At 44.0% G+C, this 16059-nt stretch overlaps 1 protein-coding gene across 1 annotated transcript in view; it reads right to left on the bottom strand.

The window, feature by feature from the left end:
* IL31RA (interleukin 31 receptor A) overlaps nucleotides 1-16059 on the bottom strand; it is an 841398-nt gene that overhangs the window by 510547 nt on the left and 314792 nt on the right. The gene's annotated exons all lie outside the window — the stretch shown is intronic.

Genomic DNA, 16059 nt, shown 5'->3' with positions numbered 1-16059 from the left:
CTATTTATTACTATGTTACACTTACTAGATGGGCTGAAAAGGCACTATTGAATGCAAAACAGATATATTTTATAAAAGTTAATAAAGCGGACCACCTATTCATTAGAACTTTGAGGGAATTTAAGGTGGCACAAACTATAGAAGCAGTGAGAGAGGAAGAAGGGGGAAACTGACAGAACATTCCACAATGAAGTGCTTTACCACTTATTATGCATCTCTGCATTCTTCTGATAAGTCCCTGGAAATCCTTCAATTGGATTTTCTGGGGTTGGTTCATTTACGTAAGTTTACTTCTGTGGAGAGAGACATCCTTGAAATGCAAGTTTTGGTTGAGGAAGTAGAGAAGGCAATTAAAAATCTTGTGAATATCAAAGCCCTGATGCTAGATGATTTCCAGTTATATTTTATAAAACGTTTGGGAAAACATTAGCTCCAGAATTGACAGTTATTTAATACTTTCAAATCAACATGAGGCATTGCTTCCTAGATGTCAGAAGCAAGGGTAGTCTTATTCCCCAAACTGAATTAACACCTGACCCAGTGTGGCTCATACCGACCTATTGCATTAATTAATATTGATGCACAGATACATACAGACATTCTGGCCTTTAGACTGGAGATGTTACATCCAACCATAATAGGTCCTGACCAGTCTGGTTTTATCATGAACTGCCAAATGTTTGACAACACAAGAAGGGTTTGTCACCTCATTGAGAAAGTGTCAAATAAGGGGATCCATGCTGTTCTTTTATCTCTCCATACTAAGAAGGCTTTCAAACAGGTGGAGTGATATTTCCAATTTAATAGAATGAGACACATGGGGTTCAGATCAACATTTAAAAAAATGGTACAGGCAAATTATCAAGCTGTATCATTCTGAAAAATTAATGGGAAGTTATCCCAAGTAATTTACACCAAAAGGGGGAAGAGACAGGGATGCCCATTGTCCCCTCTCCTATTTGCATTATTTCTAGAACCATTTCTAGCTTGTTTACGTGCAAAGGGAGATATAAGGGGACTACCATTTTGCACAGATGAACACAAAGTCTCAGACTTTGCTGATGATATGCCTTTAGCGTTGACAGACCCAATGAGCTCCTTGACAGCTGTTATGCATGAATTAAAAGATTTTGGAGAAGTGACTGGTCTTAAGGGAATTTCCATAAATCAGAAATACTTAACCTTTCAGTTACAAGAACAGGCAATGATAAGCACACCATTTAAGTGGACCCAGAATGGTATGACCTATTTTTGGATCACCCTCACAACATTTATGAAAGATATTTATTTAGTTAACTCTGTTCCACTGCTAAACAAAAGAAAACTGGATTTAGGTAGAGTGGCCCGCTCTCTATCTTTTGGTTAGGCAGAATAGGACCCATTAAAATGATAGTGTTGCCAAAGGTTTTGTATTTTTTTTCAGGCTTTGCAGATACTGTTGTGAAAATCTTTTTTCAAATCTTGGAACAAAATGGTTATGACTTTTGTGTGGAATAAAAAGACAGAGTTGCGTATAGAACATTAGTGGCCCCTAGGATCAGGGGAGAAGAATGCTGCAGCATACTGCCTTTCTAGTCTTCTGTTGGAGTCTCAAGTAGGGGAGTGTTGTAAAGACAGCAAGGTTGTTGTGGCAAGCAAGGAGTTGCCGGCTATTCCTGAGGAGGTGTTGTGTAGAGCAGAAGAGGAGGATGGCATTCTCAGATGTGTAATGGAGTGGACAGTCAGTGGGTGGGCCTGTAGAAATATGTTGAAAAAGAAACTGGAAGTGTGGTATGAAATAAAGGATGAGATGAGTATAATTGACAGTAAATTGAGAAGAAGGGATAAGGTTGTTCCTCCTTCAGGCTTGTGGGAGAACTTTTTAAGTCTAGGACTTTTAGGTTGCAGGGGCACCAAAAGAAGTGTGCTGCAAACATTTTATTGTCCGATATGGATACAAGAGTGAGGGAATGCCAAGAATGTATGAATTTGGATCAAAACAGATCCACCATTGCTTAAAGTGGCATGGATGTCATGAGACCAATCCAAGGTTTGGACTGGGAGAGCAAGTATCTATTTGTTATGGTGGATTATCACACTGAGTGGTATGGAAAGCTATGAATGAAGCCATCACAGAAGAGATGATACCGTTCAAGCAATTTGTAACAGTGCTCTGTGAATGTTGATCGGGGGGTGGGAGGGTTATGCAAGCGATGAGAAATGCTCAAAAGTGATATACGGATAGTTGTGACAGAGATCATAAAGTGCATGAGAGAGTGCGGAGAGTGGGGGACTTGGTAATGGTCCGCAACATGAGGTTGAGTGCTAAGTGTTTAGGTGGGAAATTTCTTGGGCCAAGGAAAATTTTAGCTGTAAGAGGCAATGTTGCCGTTTTGGAAGGGGGAAGAGTTTTGGTTGCAAGAAAATATAGTAAAGTTCCAGGAAAGAAGTGGAGAAGATGTTGATTTGGATGGAGTGGGGGGGGTGCAGAATGCTTCAAGCGCACATATTATCCCAATAGAGGTAATGGAGAGTCTGTTCAACCAAGACAAAACAGTATAGATCGGAAAATGCAAGTGTAGGTTATCCCTTCCAGTGGGAGTTGGTGGACACTGTGTTCATCAATTGTGTGTTATTTATCCACAAGTGTATGTGCTACTTATATCCTTCCTATCTTGCATTTGTGTTTCGATACTGTAAGTTAGTTCCCAACTATTACACTTTCATTGTTTCGGTTCTACGTTTGTGTTTATGGTTTACATAGATATTCTAAAATGTTACTCATTATGCGATCCTAGTGGTAACATTGGATTAGAAAACTTTTCTTTTGGCCTTATTATAAGTCAAACTTGGTTATTGTTGAAAGGGGTGTGTGTAACAAGGTAGAATGCGAGAGTTAGAAGGTAGGGATAGAATATGGAACATGGGTGGTTGGACAGTTGGGAAATGGGAGAGAGACACGAGAGGAGATGAAGGGAAGGGTGTCAAGAGGGTGCTGAATAAACATGACAGCCTTTCCATGAAGTGAGTCAGTGTCTGGGCAGAACGTTCTATATATAATATACCTTCTTATATTCTTTCAGGATCTCTACAGCAGCGTGCCAGGAGGCTGGGCACTTTCTGCTGTTTTTAGTCAGTTTGAGTTGGCGAGCTGGCTCGATATGATGCAACAATATGGTGCAATTCAATAAGAAGCAATGGCTCGTGGCTCGAAGCTTAGGAAAGGCAAGGGATGTTCAAGTCACCAATAGCTCAAGGCTTGATGGTGTATCTGCATTAGGAAATTAGAGATTAAGCTTCAGCTTTGAGCTGGCTTGACTTGATCCAACAAAGCGTTGTGGTTGGACATGTGAAAATGGCTTATGGCTCAACAAAGCCTTGAAAAGGTGGCGATATTCAGTTCGGCATAGCTCAAAGGTGCTCAAAATGTCTCAAAGTTCAAAGAGTGCCAAAAGCAGCTCTATTGTGCTTTGCTGCATCTTGCAGGCATTTGGAGTGCTTGCAGTGGCTCGAAGTGGCATGAAATCAAAGAGAGAGTCAAAGATAGCTTCTTTTGATTCTTGGGATGCTGTGCAGAACTTCACTTATGTCCAAAGGAATGGGGAGTATGGGCCTCATTACAAGTCAGCTGGTCCGGAAAAAACGGTGGCAGTAAATCCGCCGCCACAGTTGTTTCCAGACCGGCTGATTCCGAGTTCTGCAGGCAGGAGGTGTCACTCCCGCCAGGTCTGACCTGGCGGGAGTAACATCACACACCTGCAGGCGGACATGGAAACACTGGCTCTGTCATAGACAGGACTGGTGTTTCCATGGTCCCCATCTCCATGGAGTCCTAAGGGACTCCATGGGAATGGGGATTTACAGAATTCCGCCTCCAGAATTACCGGGTCACCGGGGTTGTAATGCACCGGTGATTCTGTCAAACACGGAGGCGGAATGGCATTAGGGGTCCGGAGGCAGCCTGCAGATTTTTCTGGCACAGCTACCGCCAGACTCGTAATGAGTACCCTATGTCTTTTGCCCTTCCCAGCTATGAAGGTGTCAGGGGCACTTGCAGGGCCTGGTACTCAGCAGGCAGAGTCCTGGGTACCAGTGTTGCAGCAGCAGTCCAGTTTTCCTCCAGCAGGTTACTTAAAATGTTCCCAAGAAGCGGTTAGGGAGAGCAGTTGGATGTATTGCCCTAAATTGCTCTCTGCCCCAACTTTCAGTGCTATGCGGACGATACCCAGCTCATTTTCAGGCTACCCTCGGCCTCCTCCTCTCCTTCCCTCATCTCTGACTGTCTGTCTGCTATCCAGGAATGGTGTGCCGCCAATGACCTCTGCCTTAATGCCAGCAAGACTGAGATTCTACTCATCGGCACACCCACTCCCTCCTTCCCTGCAGCTCTCTGGCCGGCCTCTCTTGGCCCTCTTCCTGCTCCTACCTGCAAGGCAAAAAAGCTTGGGGTTATCTTCGACTCCACACTCTCCTTCTCTCCTCATATGTCTGACGTCTCTAAGAAGTCACACTACCAGCTGTACCTCCTCAGAGGTATTCTTCCCTTCCTCTCCTTCCCCCAGAAGCTCACTGTCTCGCAAGCCCTGGTTCTCTCAAAGCTTGACTACTGTAACAGCCTCTATCTTAATCTGCCTGCCTCCACTCTCCGCCCTCTGCAACTCATCCAGAACAGAACTGCGAGACTTGTCCTTGGCCTCAAGCCCAGGGACCGTATCTCTCCAGGACTGAAGTCTCTACACTGGCTCCCAGTGGCTGCGAGGATAAAGTTCAAAACCCTCTGCATTGTCCACAAGGCCTTCTGGGGCCTGGGGCCTAAATACCTTCAACTCTCTCTTCCTAAATATCTTCCTTCCCGAGCCCTTCGCTCATCCGTCTCAAACTCCCTCAGGGTCAGCCGCTACTCGAAGCAACGAGCTGGGGGTAGATCTCTCTCCGCGGCAGGGGCCTCCCTCTGGAACAGCCTTCCTGCCTCCCTGAAACTTGAGGAGAACCATCTACGGTTCCGGAAGCACCTCAAAACCTTCCTCTTTGCTTCTGCTTTCTCTCTCCCTCTCCCCTGCTAATTCTTCGCTGAAACTGCACCGAATCTGCAACTGGGCCACTCTCACCGATCTCGGTCCTGGGCCCAGCCACTCTCCACTTGCACTGCCTCCCTGGCAACCCCTGCACTGCGGGACTGTCTCTGTATCCCTACAGCCCCCCCTTCCCAGCACTTGTCTGCACTTACCTTGCACTTGCCACTAGCTGGCCCTTTATTATTTTCTACTTACCTTGTACTGCACTTCCCCCCCTCCCCTTCCCCATGCACTTTCTCCCTTCCCCCCTACCCCTGCACTTGCGCGATCTGAATGACACCTGGCCTAGTAGGATCGTTGTCGGTCTTCCCCCTTGTTCCCCCCTCCCTGCCTCGTCGCGCCTTGAAACACTTGTGTATAGGCGCGTTAAAAATGCCATATCATATCATAAATGGGATGTATCCTGGCTTTTGAGACCTGTCAACCCCAAATGTTCCCATTTTCTGATTCTCCATAGGCCATTTTTTCCTTAACAACCTTTAGGAGACGACGAGGAGCATGTACGATTGGGATTACAGCTACATTTAGTAGTAGCTTGGACAGAGTAAGCGGTTTAGCCACTACTTATCCCTGTACACCTGTAGAGCAGTAGTCTTTTCAGCACACTGGTGAGCAGCAGTGGAATTTGGGACAGAATGCACCTACAGCGTATTCACCCCAAAAAAAGACTAAGCATTATACGCTAGAAGCACTATCCGGCATATTTTTGATTTTGCACAATGGAGCTGGACATGAGGCATCTGGAGACCAGTGACCGTAGTAAGCTATGCCGAGCAAGGGGACTCCCCTGTGGCAGTAAGGTTACTAAGCATGAAACGCTTAAGAGCTTGCAAGCTTTTTAGGAAGCTAACTGGCGGGGTAGAATCAGGGGTTCAAGTAGTGGTCTGGGGGGTCCATATTCATAGTGCTCATTCCACTGGGGGCTCTGTTAACGGATTGAGTAGGTAGTGCGGTTTCCCAGAGGGCCCGGTTTCAGTCAAATCCAAAGATTCAGTCAGGTCTCTGGGTAGTCTCATTGGGGTGCAGCTGGCAATGAGAAAACATCTTCTAGAGGAGAAAAAAGTGGCCATAGAAGAGCAGAAGCAGAGGGATGAGAGACAGAAACAAAAGGACCTTATGATGGTGCGCAAGCTGAGGAACAGAGGGAGGTCTGCACACAGACTTCTAGTGGATAGGGGATTGTTTCCAGCAGTGACAAAAGGCAACACTGCCACAGCTCTTAGTCAAATAGTATGAGTTGGGGAAGGACATCTTCAACTGGTTCCAAGCACTGGAGTTAACCTTCGAGCTGCAGGAGGTGGAAGATGGATTGTGAGGTGCAGCCTTGAGGAGCTGTCTACCAACAGTTACAACTGATTTCATTTTTCAGTTGGCTCCTGAGGAAAGGCCTATTTATGCCAAAATGAAGGCCACCGTCCACAGCAAGTTCTGCAAAGCCCCAGTGCAATACCACAGGAGCTTTAGAGAGCTCATAAAAAGGGGGTAACAAACTTTTCAGCCGCCTACACCATTTTTCCTGAAATATCTGAATGGGTGGGTCACTGTTAGCAAGGTTGACATATTTGAAGGAATATTTAATTTGGGTTGCATGCAAGCATGGCCTTAACAATTGTGATGCAGAGTTACACCAGCATCTAGTAGCACATACTATCTCACATCCTATACACAGCTTAGAAAGGCTGCCAATATGTATCTCAGTACATCTAAAGGAGAAGCAACTTTGTTTGACAAAAGCAAACATAAGTAGGGTAAGGATAGAGGTTCTGACCCTTCTTCCAAGAAAGGCCTCCAACAACATGAAGGGAAATCTCAGACACATGGCTTGACAGCTACCCCAGAAAACAATAGTAAGGGTTCCTCTAGAACTGACACAAACACAACCTCACCACCCAAAGGTTGTTTTCTGTGCGAGGATATGACAAATAGGAAGTGATAGAGGAGATGGTCAAACTCCGGGCGGGAGACAACGTGCTGCCAGATTTCGACCTGTTATGTAGGATACTGACGGCAGGGTGCCAGAAAGAGACTAACAACGCTTGCAAAAAACAAGCCGTCTGGTTTGACAAGCATTGCAAGCAGGCAAAATCATTATTGCTAGCTGGATTAAAAAATGAAAAAATGTATAGAAACCTGATCAGAACAAGCAAGATCTGGATAGGGAGGAATGGGCTAATTTGGTGCAAGCAACTAGGTAAAATGATGGTAGGACGTTCTGTGATCTTGTGTCGTCAGGGCCCAAATATAAAAGATCGGGTGTTGGGCTGGAAACCAATGTGTCAGAAGCAGATTTGATTGAGCATTTTTCCACTCTTTATAAGCTCCTCTAAGTAGCTGCGGGTGAGATAAATACTGTGCATAACGCGGCACAGAACACCCTAGATGATAGACCAGGTAGAGAGAAAGTGCACTTGGTGACATTTTCATCCAAGGAAATAACAGATGCAATTGCTCATCAAAAACTCGGCAGATCACTAGGCTCAGACAGCATCCCGCCAGATTTTTTTTTAGAGAAGAGGTTGATCTGTGGGGGGCCAGTACTAATGGTGTGCTTCAACCCCATGTGTGCAAATACACAAATTCCAGGACCATGGGGGACAGCGATAATCCAACCAATTTATAAAAAAGCACCCAAAAGATATGCCTTGATCCTATAGACCAATCTCTCTCCTTGACTCTGTCTAAAATCTTTGGAAGAGCGCTACTGGGGGAAAATAGAATCTTGGATTGATACCAGTGGCGCTCTCGGCGAGATATAAACGGGCTTTCACCCAGGACTAGGGACAAGCAAGCAGATTCTCAATCTCTAATCTCTACCTGATCTTGGCAAATTCTCTCCACTTGAGGGGCAAACCCATATATCTTGGTTTCATGGACCTAAGCCTTTGACGAAGTGAACAGGAAAAAGCTGTGGGCTGTGCTTGGGTCACAGGGTTGCCCAGGGGGGATAGCGGACCTATTGATTATTTAGCATAATACCACCCAGGCCTGCGTGAGAGGTGGCTCCTCTGGCCACTGTACTGCTTACTTCCAGGTCTAGGCGGGAGTACAACAGGGATGCGTGACGGCTCCAGTCTTGTTCTCTTTGTACATCAATGATATATGATATAATATGGTATTTATAGCGCGCCTATACACAAGTGTTTCAATGGGTTGCGGGGGGCTTTGATGCAAGTCACAACTGACGTGCCAGAAATCAACGGGATGTCATACCCAGTCGTGGCATATGCCAATGACACTGTCTTGATGGCATGCACACCAAGAGCCTTGCAACATCTTGTCACGGCGTATACAGACTTTATGACATCATTGGACCTCAAGGTCAACGCTGCCTATCCGGCAGTAATGTCCTGCTATCAAACTAGGAACAGCCCAAACATGGCACCGATCTACACAAATGGTTTAATAATCCCAAGAGTCATGCACTTTGACTACCTTGGGTTTCACTTAACCTCAAACCTGAAACCGGCGGCCCATATCGAGAAGCAAGGGGCTAGTTTTAATCAATCCCTTGGGGGAATCAGGAGAGTTATGTCAATGTTGAGCTCCAAGCCATTAGATCTGATAAAAACGGTATACACAAGCAAAGCGAAAGCAGTGGTGAAATATAGAGCACCGGTTTGGGGATATGGGAACACAAGAAAGATCCAAGTGTCGGAGAACCATTTTCTGAAACTCATCCTAGGTCTCCCCCGATCAGCCCCAAATTACAGTGTCCACACTGAGCTAAGGATTCCGTTTGTGGAGGATGAAATAGAGCTGGAACCAATCCTGCAATGGCTTAGGTTATGGGCTAACCCAAAGGTGGGGGTAACACACTCTCTGATCAGAAATCGAATAGGCAGAGGTGGTCACGAGAATGTCCCATGACTGATAGAGGTGATGAAGTGGTTGGCAAAACTGAAAGCTGAACATCATCTGAAGAACCCCACGTTAATCACCAAAGCCATTGCGACAAAGCTTAAGTTTCAGGCATTCTCCATATCTAGGGCTGAGAGAGAATGTCTGGAACTGGATGAGGACACCAACAGAAACCTGGTAATAATCTCATCAGAGGCAATCCATCCAAATCTACTTACTATGGGAAAACAATCCAGGTGAAAGAAACATAACTCAAGCAAGATTCAATTGCCTCCCAATAAGATCTACGCCATCCTGATGGTCAGGGGCTAGGGAGAGCAATGTGTGCCCTTTTGGTTTTGTTGCCGTGGAGGATACCTTGCATCTTGTGTTGTTCTGTCCAGAGCAAGAACATTGGCTCAAGTCTTCACAGGCAGAAATTTCACACAATGCCAACCAACCTTGTTATATCTCCTGTGGGCAGGAAATCTGTTTGTGAGCTGTTCACTGTTATCATTCTTGCTATGGCCAGGAGGGCATTTGTGTAAATCTCAATCTGTGTTAGTTGATTGGCTCACAAACATGGCCCATTTTAGAATAACAACAATTGGGGGAGGCACACCCTAATATGTGCACAATGCAAAACGTGTGACCAAAACGTATATAGCTACTACCGGTCACTTATTCCCATTGACTATAGATGCATGTTTAACCTTGTGGTATCTGGAAGGCATAAACAGAGAACACTAGCATATGCATTTGCTATAACTCTGTACTGCTTGTGAGATCAAATGTATTCATGCATGTTCACGTGTGTTTTACCCTTTTTATGGCATATATGTATGTGTTTTATTCTTTTAGGGCAATTTGTCAAAATAGAGTGATTTTGATTGATTGAAGTGAGATCCATCCTGTAAGGGTGAACTCAAACATACCAGTATGACTGATGATCTCATGGAAGAGGCCATTATCAGTGTGGGCATTTCAGAAAAAGTAGTCCCACTAGGCCAGGGAATGGTAGAGTCTCAGTGGAGTTGGTACCAGGTCTCCAGGGGAAGTACCAGTTCCCGCAAATACTCAAATATTTTTGGGACCATGTCTTCATAAATGGGGAAAAGGCTCCCGCTTTGTGTGATACACCTACAAGTGTCACAGTTGTTAAGTGGCAATGGGTGTAAGAAGGGGAGTATATCGCAGGGACAGACAACCAACCTGTTAGGGTGTGTGATGGTCTTAGCTACTTCCCCCGGCAATGGTAGAGATTATTTGGGCAAGTAAAATCTCCATGCGCTGCATTGCAGTCAAAGACTACATTCTAGCACGTTGTCCGTTGGGCAATGATCTTCCTGACCCAAACCTAGTTGCTGCAATCCTTAGGAAGAGAGATCTGAGAGCAACAAGTAACGGAGCATTTGAGGCCCTATACCACAAGGATCTTCCAGCCAGAACTATGAAGTGACCAGTCTCACCAGTAGCACCCAGTCTGTCATAAATTGTTGTATATTCCTACAATTTGAACTATAAACTCCAAACCGGGCAACATATGCGCACAGCCACAAATTACACATTCCTATTGACTTTGAGATAGATACAGTTGACAAATGTGCATTCCAAATATTGGCTTTGACAGCTTTCTCTTTTCAAGCACAAGTGAAAAATATACAGAACATTGTTGAACCCTTCAAATTTCAGAGTCACAGAGCAAAGCCACATACGCCTGCAGCTTTCCGATTTCAATTTGACAAGGTTGCATTTCAAAGGTGTGCTCTCAAAAGTAATCAATTTCACAAATGTCCATTCAAAACTATTCGCTTTGACAGACTTTCCTTTTCAAGCACAATTAGAATTGAACAGAAAATTACTGAACTTTTCAGAATGCATAATACGGTTCACCCACTCAGTGTAAAACAAAAAAGCTTGGTGCATTTAAAAAATGCATTTCTTTCTTTTTATGTGGAAATCACAACATACGATATGATTGGTTATTTATAAAGTGCTTAATACTTAGAGGTTTCTAAGCGGACCCGGGATCGAACCTGTGTTGCTCTGTGTCATCTTGCTTCTAAGGCGATCACTTTCCACTGAGCTATCCTTCGGTAAATTAAGATATAGACTAAGCAACAAGCCTATGTTTTAACCTTGTCCAGTTTGCAAACTGTTTTTCAAAACCAATGACCTCCCTGTTTTGCTGTAATGAGCGTGTGGTCACATTATCCGCATTGTTATTAAAATATAGCAGCATTGTTCACAGATTGCAAAGCAAAATGATTGGTATTTGTTAAAGAAAATAGTTATTTTTAAACGATTTAATTGCACATTACTAAACACTCACAGCAAATGAACTGCATTTGTTTGTTTTACATAAGTGCATCCACAGAGGTGTAGGTAAACAAAAATGACATTTCAGACAGTGTGAATGCTTAATTAAGAGAGCCTGTTCACCCAAAATTATTTGGACCATTTGGCAAAATGTCCATCTTTTTTACACATGCCCGTTCATACGTAAGTTACTGATTAAAAAGGATAGTTTCAATTTCAAATGGAAGCAGACAAGCAAGATGGTGAGTTTGACTATTTCTTCAAAATATATGTATTTATTTATTTGTATTGCGCCGGTAGCTTTCGAGCTTTGGGGCGCAGAGACAAGAACACAAAAGACAAAAGATAAGCAAAAAACACATAGCGCGAGACATTAGAGCTGCATAGGTAGATGGGCAGGTTGTAGTATATGTATTACTTGAAGATGTGGGTTTTCAGTTGTTTGCGAAAGCGTTGGTAATTGGCTTCCATCCTTAACTGGCCAGGGAGGTTGTTCCAGAGACCTGCTGCAGTTATAAGGAAGGATTTACCTGCCCTGTTTTTAAGTCTGAAAGGAACTACCACAATCAGTCCTTGTTCGGCTGATCTTAGCTCTCTGGCAGGTTTGTATGGAATGATTTAAGTTTTCAGGTATGCAGGGGCTTGCCAAAACTACATCTATGCATGAGCGTGAGGGATTTAAATTGGACTCTCTCTTCAATTTTTAGCCAGTGAAGTTCTTTCCTGTCTTCGCTGATGTGCTGATTGCTGGTTTTTTGCTTAATGATTCTCACTGCATTGTTTTGCAGAACTTGGTAGCTGTGGTAGCAATTTTTGTTAGATCCTAGAATTAGAGCATTGCCATAGTCTAGGCGAGATAATGGTGCAGTTTTCCTCAGATAAGTAGGGTCTTATGGCTTTTAGTAAGTGGAGGTGGTATGAGCACGTTTTTTTAACGTAAAGGGTTTGGGCATCTGATCACAGGGATGCTTCTAGCATCATCCCCAGGGTTTTCACCTTATTTAGGACCTTGATTTGGGTATTTCTAATGGTGAAGGTGTTGTATGCAGGATGGAGCTTAGATCTGACTAGATTGGAGCCAAAGACCATAAGCTCTGTTTTGTTGCCATTTAGGCACATCCAATTTTGGTCCATCCATTGCTCTACCGCTTTGTAAACTAGGCTTAGCTTTTTGTTATCCTTTTGATTGTCTCCACTTAGTTCAATTACCAGCTGAGTGTCATCAGCGTAATTGGTAAAGAACGTGTTGAGGTCATCAAGGACTATACATAAAAACCTAAGGTATAGGTTAAAAAGAAGCGGGGACATGCTGGCACCCTGTGGAACTCCACAGGTGATTTATTTTTCTATTGAGAATAGATTACCCGATTGAACTCTAGATATTCTGTTTTGGAGCTTATTGCTTCATCTGCGCAGTTTGCTGTTTTTTTTAGGGCTGTCTTCAGTAGGTCGTGATCTAATAGGTCGAAGGCAGCACTCAGGTCCAAGAGTACGAGCAAGCCGGCTTTCCCCTGATCAATGATGTTGAGCATCTTAGTCTGTAGATCAAGCATAGCTGTTTCTGTGCTATGCGCTGGTCGAAAACCATACTGTTGGTGGTGGAGGAGATCTGAGCTTTCTATGTGTTCTTGAAGCTGTGTGGTGGCAATCTTATCCATGATTTTAAGGATAAAGTTGCAGTTGGTTATGGGCCTTAGATTGTTTGGGTCCCTTTGGTCTAGATTAAGTTTTTTAACAAGGGGAGTGACTGTTACTCTTTTTATACTTTTAGGCACGATTTGATCGCGGAAAGATGTGTTTATCACTTTAGTTAAGGCTGGTGCAAAGATGTCAGGGTGGTCTAAAATGATGCTGGCCGGGAGTATGTTTTCGGCGCAAGTGGTGGGTTTCATGGATGCCAGGGCTTTTATCATGTCGTTGGCAGTAATGGGCTTGAACCTAAATTGGGTTGGCTAGTGAGTAAGTTCCTCTGATAAGTCTTGAGTGGGTGCCTTGGTTGCCGCTTGGGATTTGGAATGGCATCATGATCTGTTAGAATTGGATTTGCTAACAGGGAACTGAAATTTCATCAAAGGCTACAATGACTGCTTACACCCACAACATTCACCTGGCTGGGTAAGGAAGCAAGCAGAAATGTTGATGAATAGTCCAAGATAGTAATTCTAGCCAAATTCTAATTTTCTGACTGTTTCAACATTTTGAGGGCTGAAATAAGCCATTTCTGCCCATATGTTTTCAGCATTTATTATTAATTTCCACAGTCAATTTTAGGTTATTCTTAGTTAACTGTCGATAGAAGCCAGGGATATTTGACAGATGTAAGGGTGCAAAAGGAGGAGACTGACACACATGCGGCATGCTAATTGCTACAGAATTGAATTAGTTAAGAAAATAAAGAGAAAACATAACATTCCCTAATTCTAAGGGCGGGTTCCCTGTCTCAACTAAAATACTAAGTGTTCTGTCAGAATGTCTGTGTAAATCAAAAGTCCACTGTCATGTATCAAAAACCCTACTTATGCCCCTTACACTTAAAACTAAACTAGAAATAAGGTATACCTTCTTAAGAATGAGTCACTTATTCTGGACTGGGGATACACATTTTTTCCAAGTGTTGGCTTCTTCTTGCAGGAATGTCTCCCTTCCCTGGGTCAAAAATGTCCTCCAACACGAAAAAGCAAAGTTCAAATACCTTTCCTTGGCAGAGACACTGCCTATATGCTAACAATCTATATCAGAAAGTCCTATTCACTTTGGTTAGCAGGAGAAGGACTCCCTTCTCCTGGTATCTTGATTTCACATTTTAACGCAACCATGGGGAATGACTCCCTTCTCCTGCTCTTCCTTATCAGAAGAATGACTCCCTTCTTCTCCTGGTATCTTGGTTTAAGAGTTTGATAACACAACCAGAGGGAATGAGTCACTTACCCTGGTCTTGGTTACCACTTGGTTGCACAGTTCCACGTCATCAGGGGGAATAACCCCCTTTCCCTGGACTCTCTTTTACTTTGGCATTATATTTTAGCACTTTCAGATTTTCAGTTTGAGGGTCCCCGACCCAGGCTTCCCCATCTCCAGACTTGGGCAGACTTGCTTCACTCCTGCCAAGTACTGCCACAAAAAAGATGGTTTGTAACTCTCGTCTCTTGTGGGTGCAGATCGCAGATCTGTATTTCTTTACTGCTTTGATTTGGTAGACCTGGGTCACTTCCCTTCCAAGTACTGCAACAAAGAAGGTGACTTGTAGCGATCTTCTTTTTTGGGTGTTGGTCCCAGACTCAAGATTTGCTATTGCGTTTGGCACTTTTAAAGTTGTCTTCTCCCCCATGGGCTTCCTTCTCGCCCCAGCTCTCTGGATTAAGAGTTTCACCAATTCTATTGTGCCCTCACCAACCGTCCCAGCAACCCCTGTACCTTTATGGTCATTGCCAGCGTGCTCAGGTCGGTTTTGGGCTCCTCTGCTTTCGGCTTTTGGTTTCTTGTGGCTTCCCGCGTTCTTCATTGTGCTGTGGCAGGTCTGCAGAATTTAGTCCCATGCAGAATGCGCGTCTTCACTCCACCGTGCGGTCCCACTGCACCGCATGTCAGAACATATGCTTCTTCTTTCTAGTTGGTCCGACCACAACAGACCGGGTAGGTACGTTTCGCCTGCCTGCTAGCAACTCGACCAGCAGCCCCTTCTGTTTTCCATGCCAAATGACTACTACGTTCGCAGTATCAGGATTGGGCTCCGGAATACATGGTAGTGCAGGTCTGGGTTCATGAATACAGGAAAGTGCTGGTAAATTGATGTTCTGTTGTTCTCTTGGATAGGTTGATCCTCCATTTTGAAATGGGTCCTTAACTACATTTCTTATAATGAAGGATCCCCAAGCCATCATGGTGGCGAGTCTCAAGTCTGTTGATTGGCTCGTAAGGTCAGGTATTTTCGTATCGGTTAATTTTGAAACACTGGCTGAGAACTTTTTGTACCAACTGCCTTTCATCTTTCTTCCTCAGTGAGGAAGGTTCTTCGGTTTTCTGCTCATGAAAAAGTGGCCTGAAAATTCCCTATGAAGTTAATGACAGGTAACAGAGTGATCTAGGAGTAGCTACGTGGGACAAGACAAGGGGAAATCTTGGTGGGAGCGCAGCGTTCAGTTAATAATTGTGAAAGCTTTTCATTTGTGAGAGAATTCGTAAAGAAATAATTTTCAAGAAATTCAATTGAAACAATTTGTATAGTAGTTTAGATAATTAGTTCCTTTAGGGTTACTGCGTGTCTAAATAAACACACAGTTCATTCAATGCAAGATTTTAAAATCCTTCTTGGAGTTCCGTGTTGGAAGTAAAGCAGTGTCATCATTGAAACGTTTTCTCTTTTGTGCGCATGTGCATATGATAAGTGTAAGTTGTCAATCCCCGACTGCTGTATTTTGGCAATCACAGCGAATAGTGAAAACAAGCTTATTCGAAGAAAGTTTGAAAAGAGTACATTCACAGCCTCATCCAGATGCTGAACTAACAAACTAGTGTCTCTATTCAAATCTGTGAGAAGTAATCTTGCTGAAGAGATATGAGCAGCGGGTTGGTGACCAGATTGAATGACTGTCGCAACCCGCACGCGTGTATCTTTTTGTTTCGGAGCCAGACAAGGAGCGAGCAGACAGTTTCTGTCTGAGGCTGTGCAAGCAGTAACATTACTCTTTGCTTCTGCGAATTGCTTCAGCGACCATGTTGGGACACTAATCTACGATGCCATTCAGCGCAAAGCTGCAACGTCCTTCCTCCGCACCTGCGCATTGCCCATATCATCAGAAGTTGGAACACTAGCCTATAGTGCATTGCAGAGTGCAAAGAACCACAGTTT

The sequence above is a fragment of the Ambystoma mexicanum genome, chromosome 6p, assembly GCF_040938575.1.
Source record: "Ambystoma mexicanum isolate Mex_15411 chromosome 6p, UKY_AmexF1_1, whole genome shotgun sequence".
NCBI lineage: Eukaryota > Metazoa > Chordata > Amphibia > Caudata > Ambystomatidae > Ambystoma > Ambystoma mexicanum.
The sequence above is the reverse complement of the archived record's forward strand: the minus strand, read 5'-3'. Positions and strand labels throughout refer to the sequence as shown.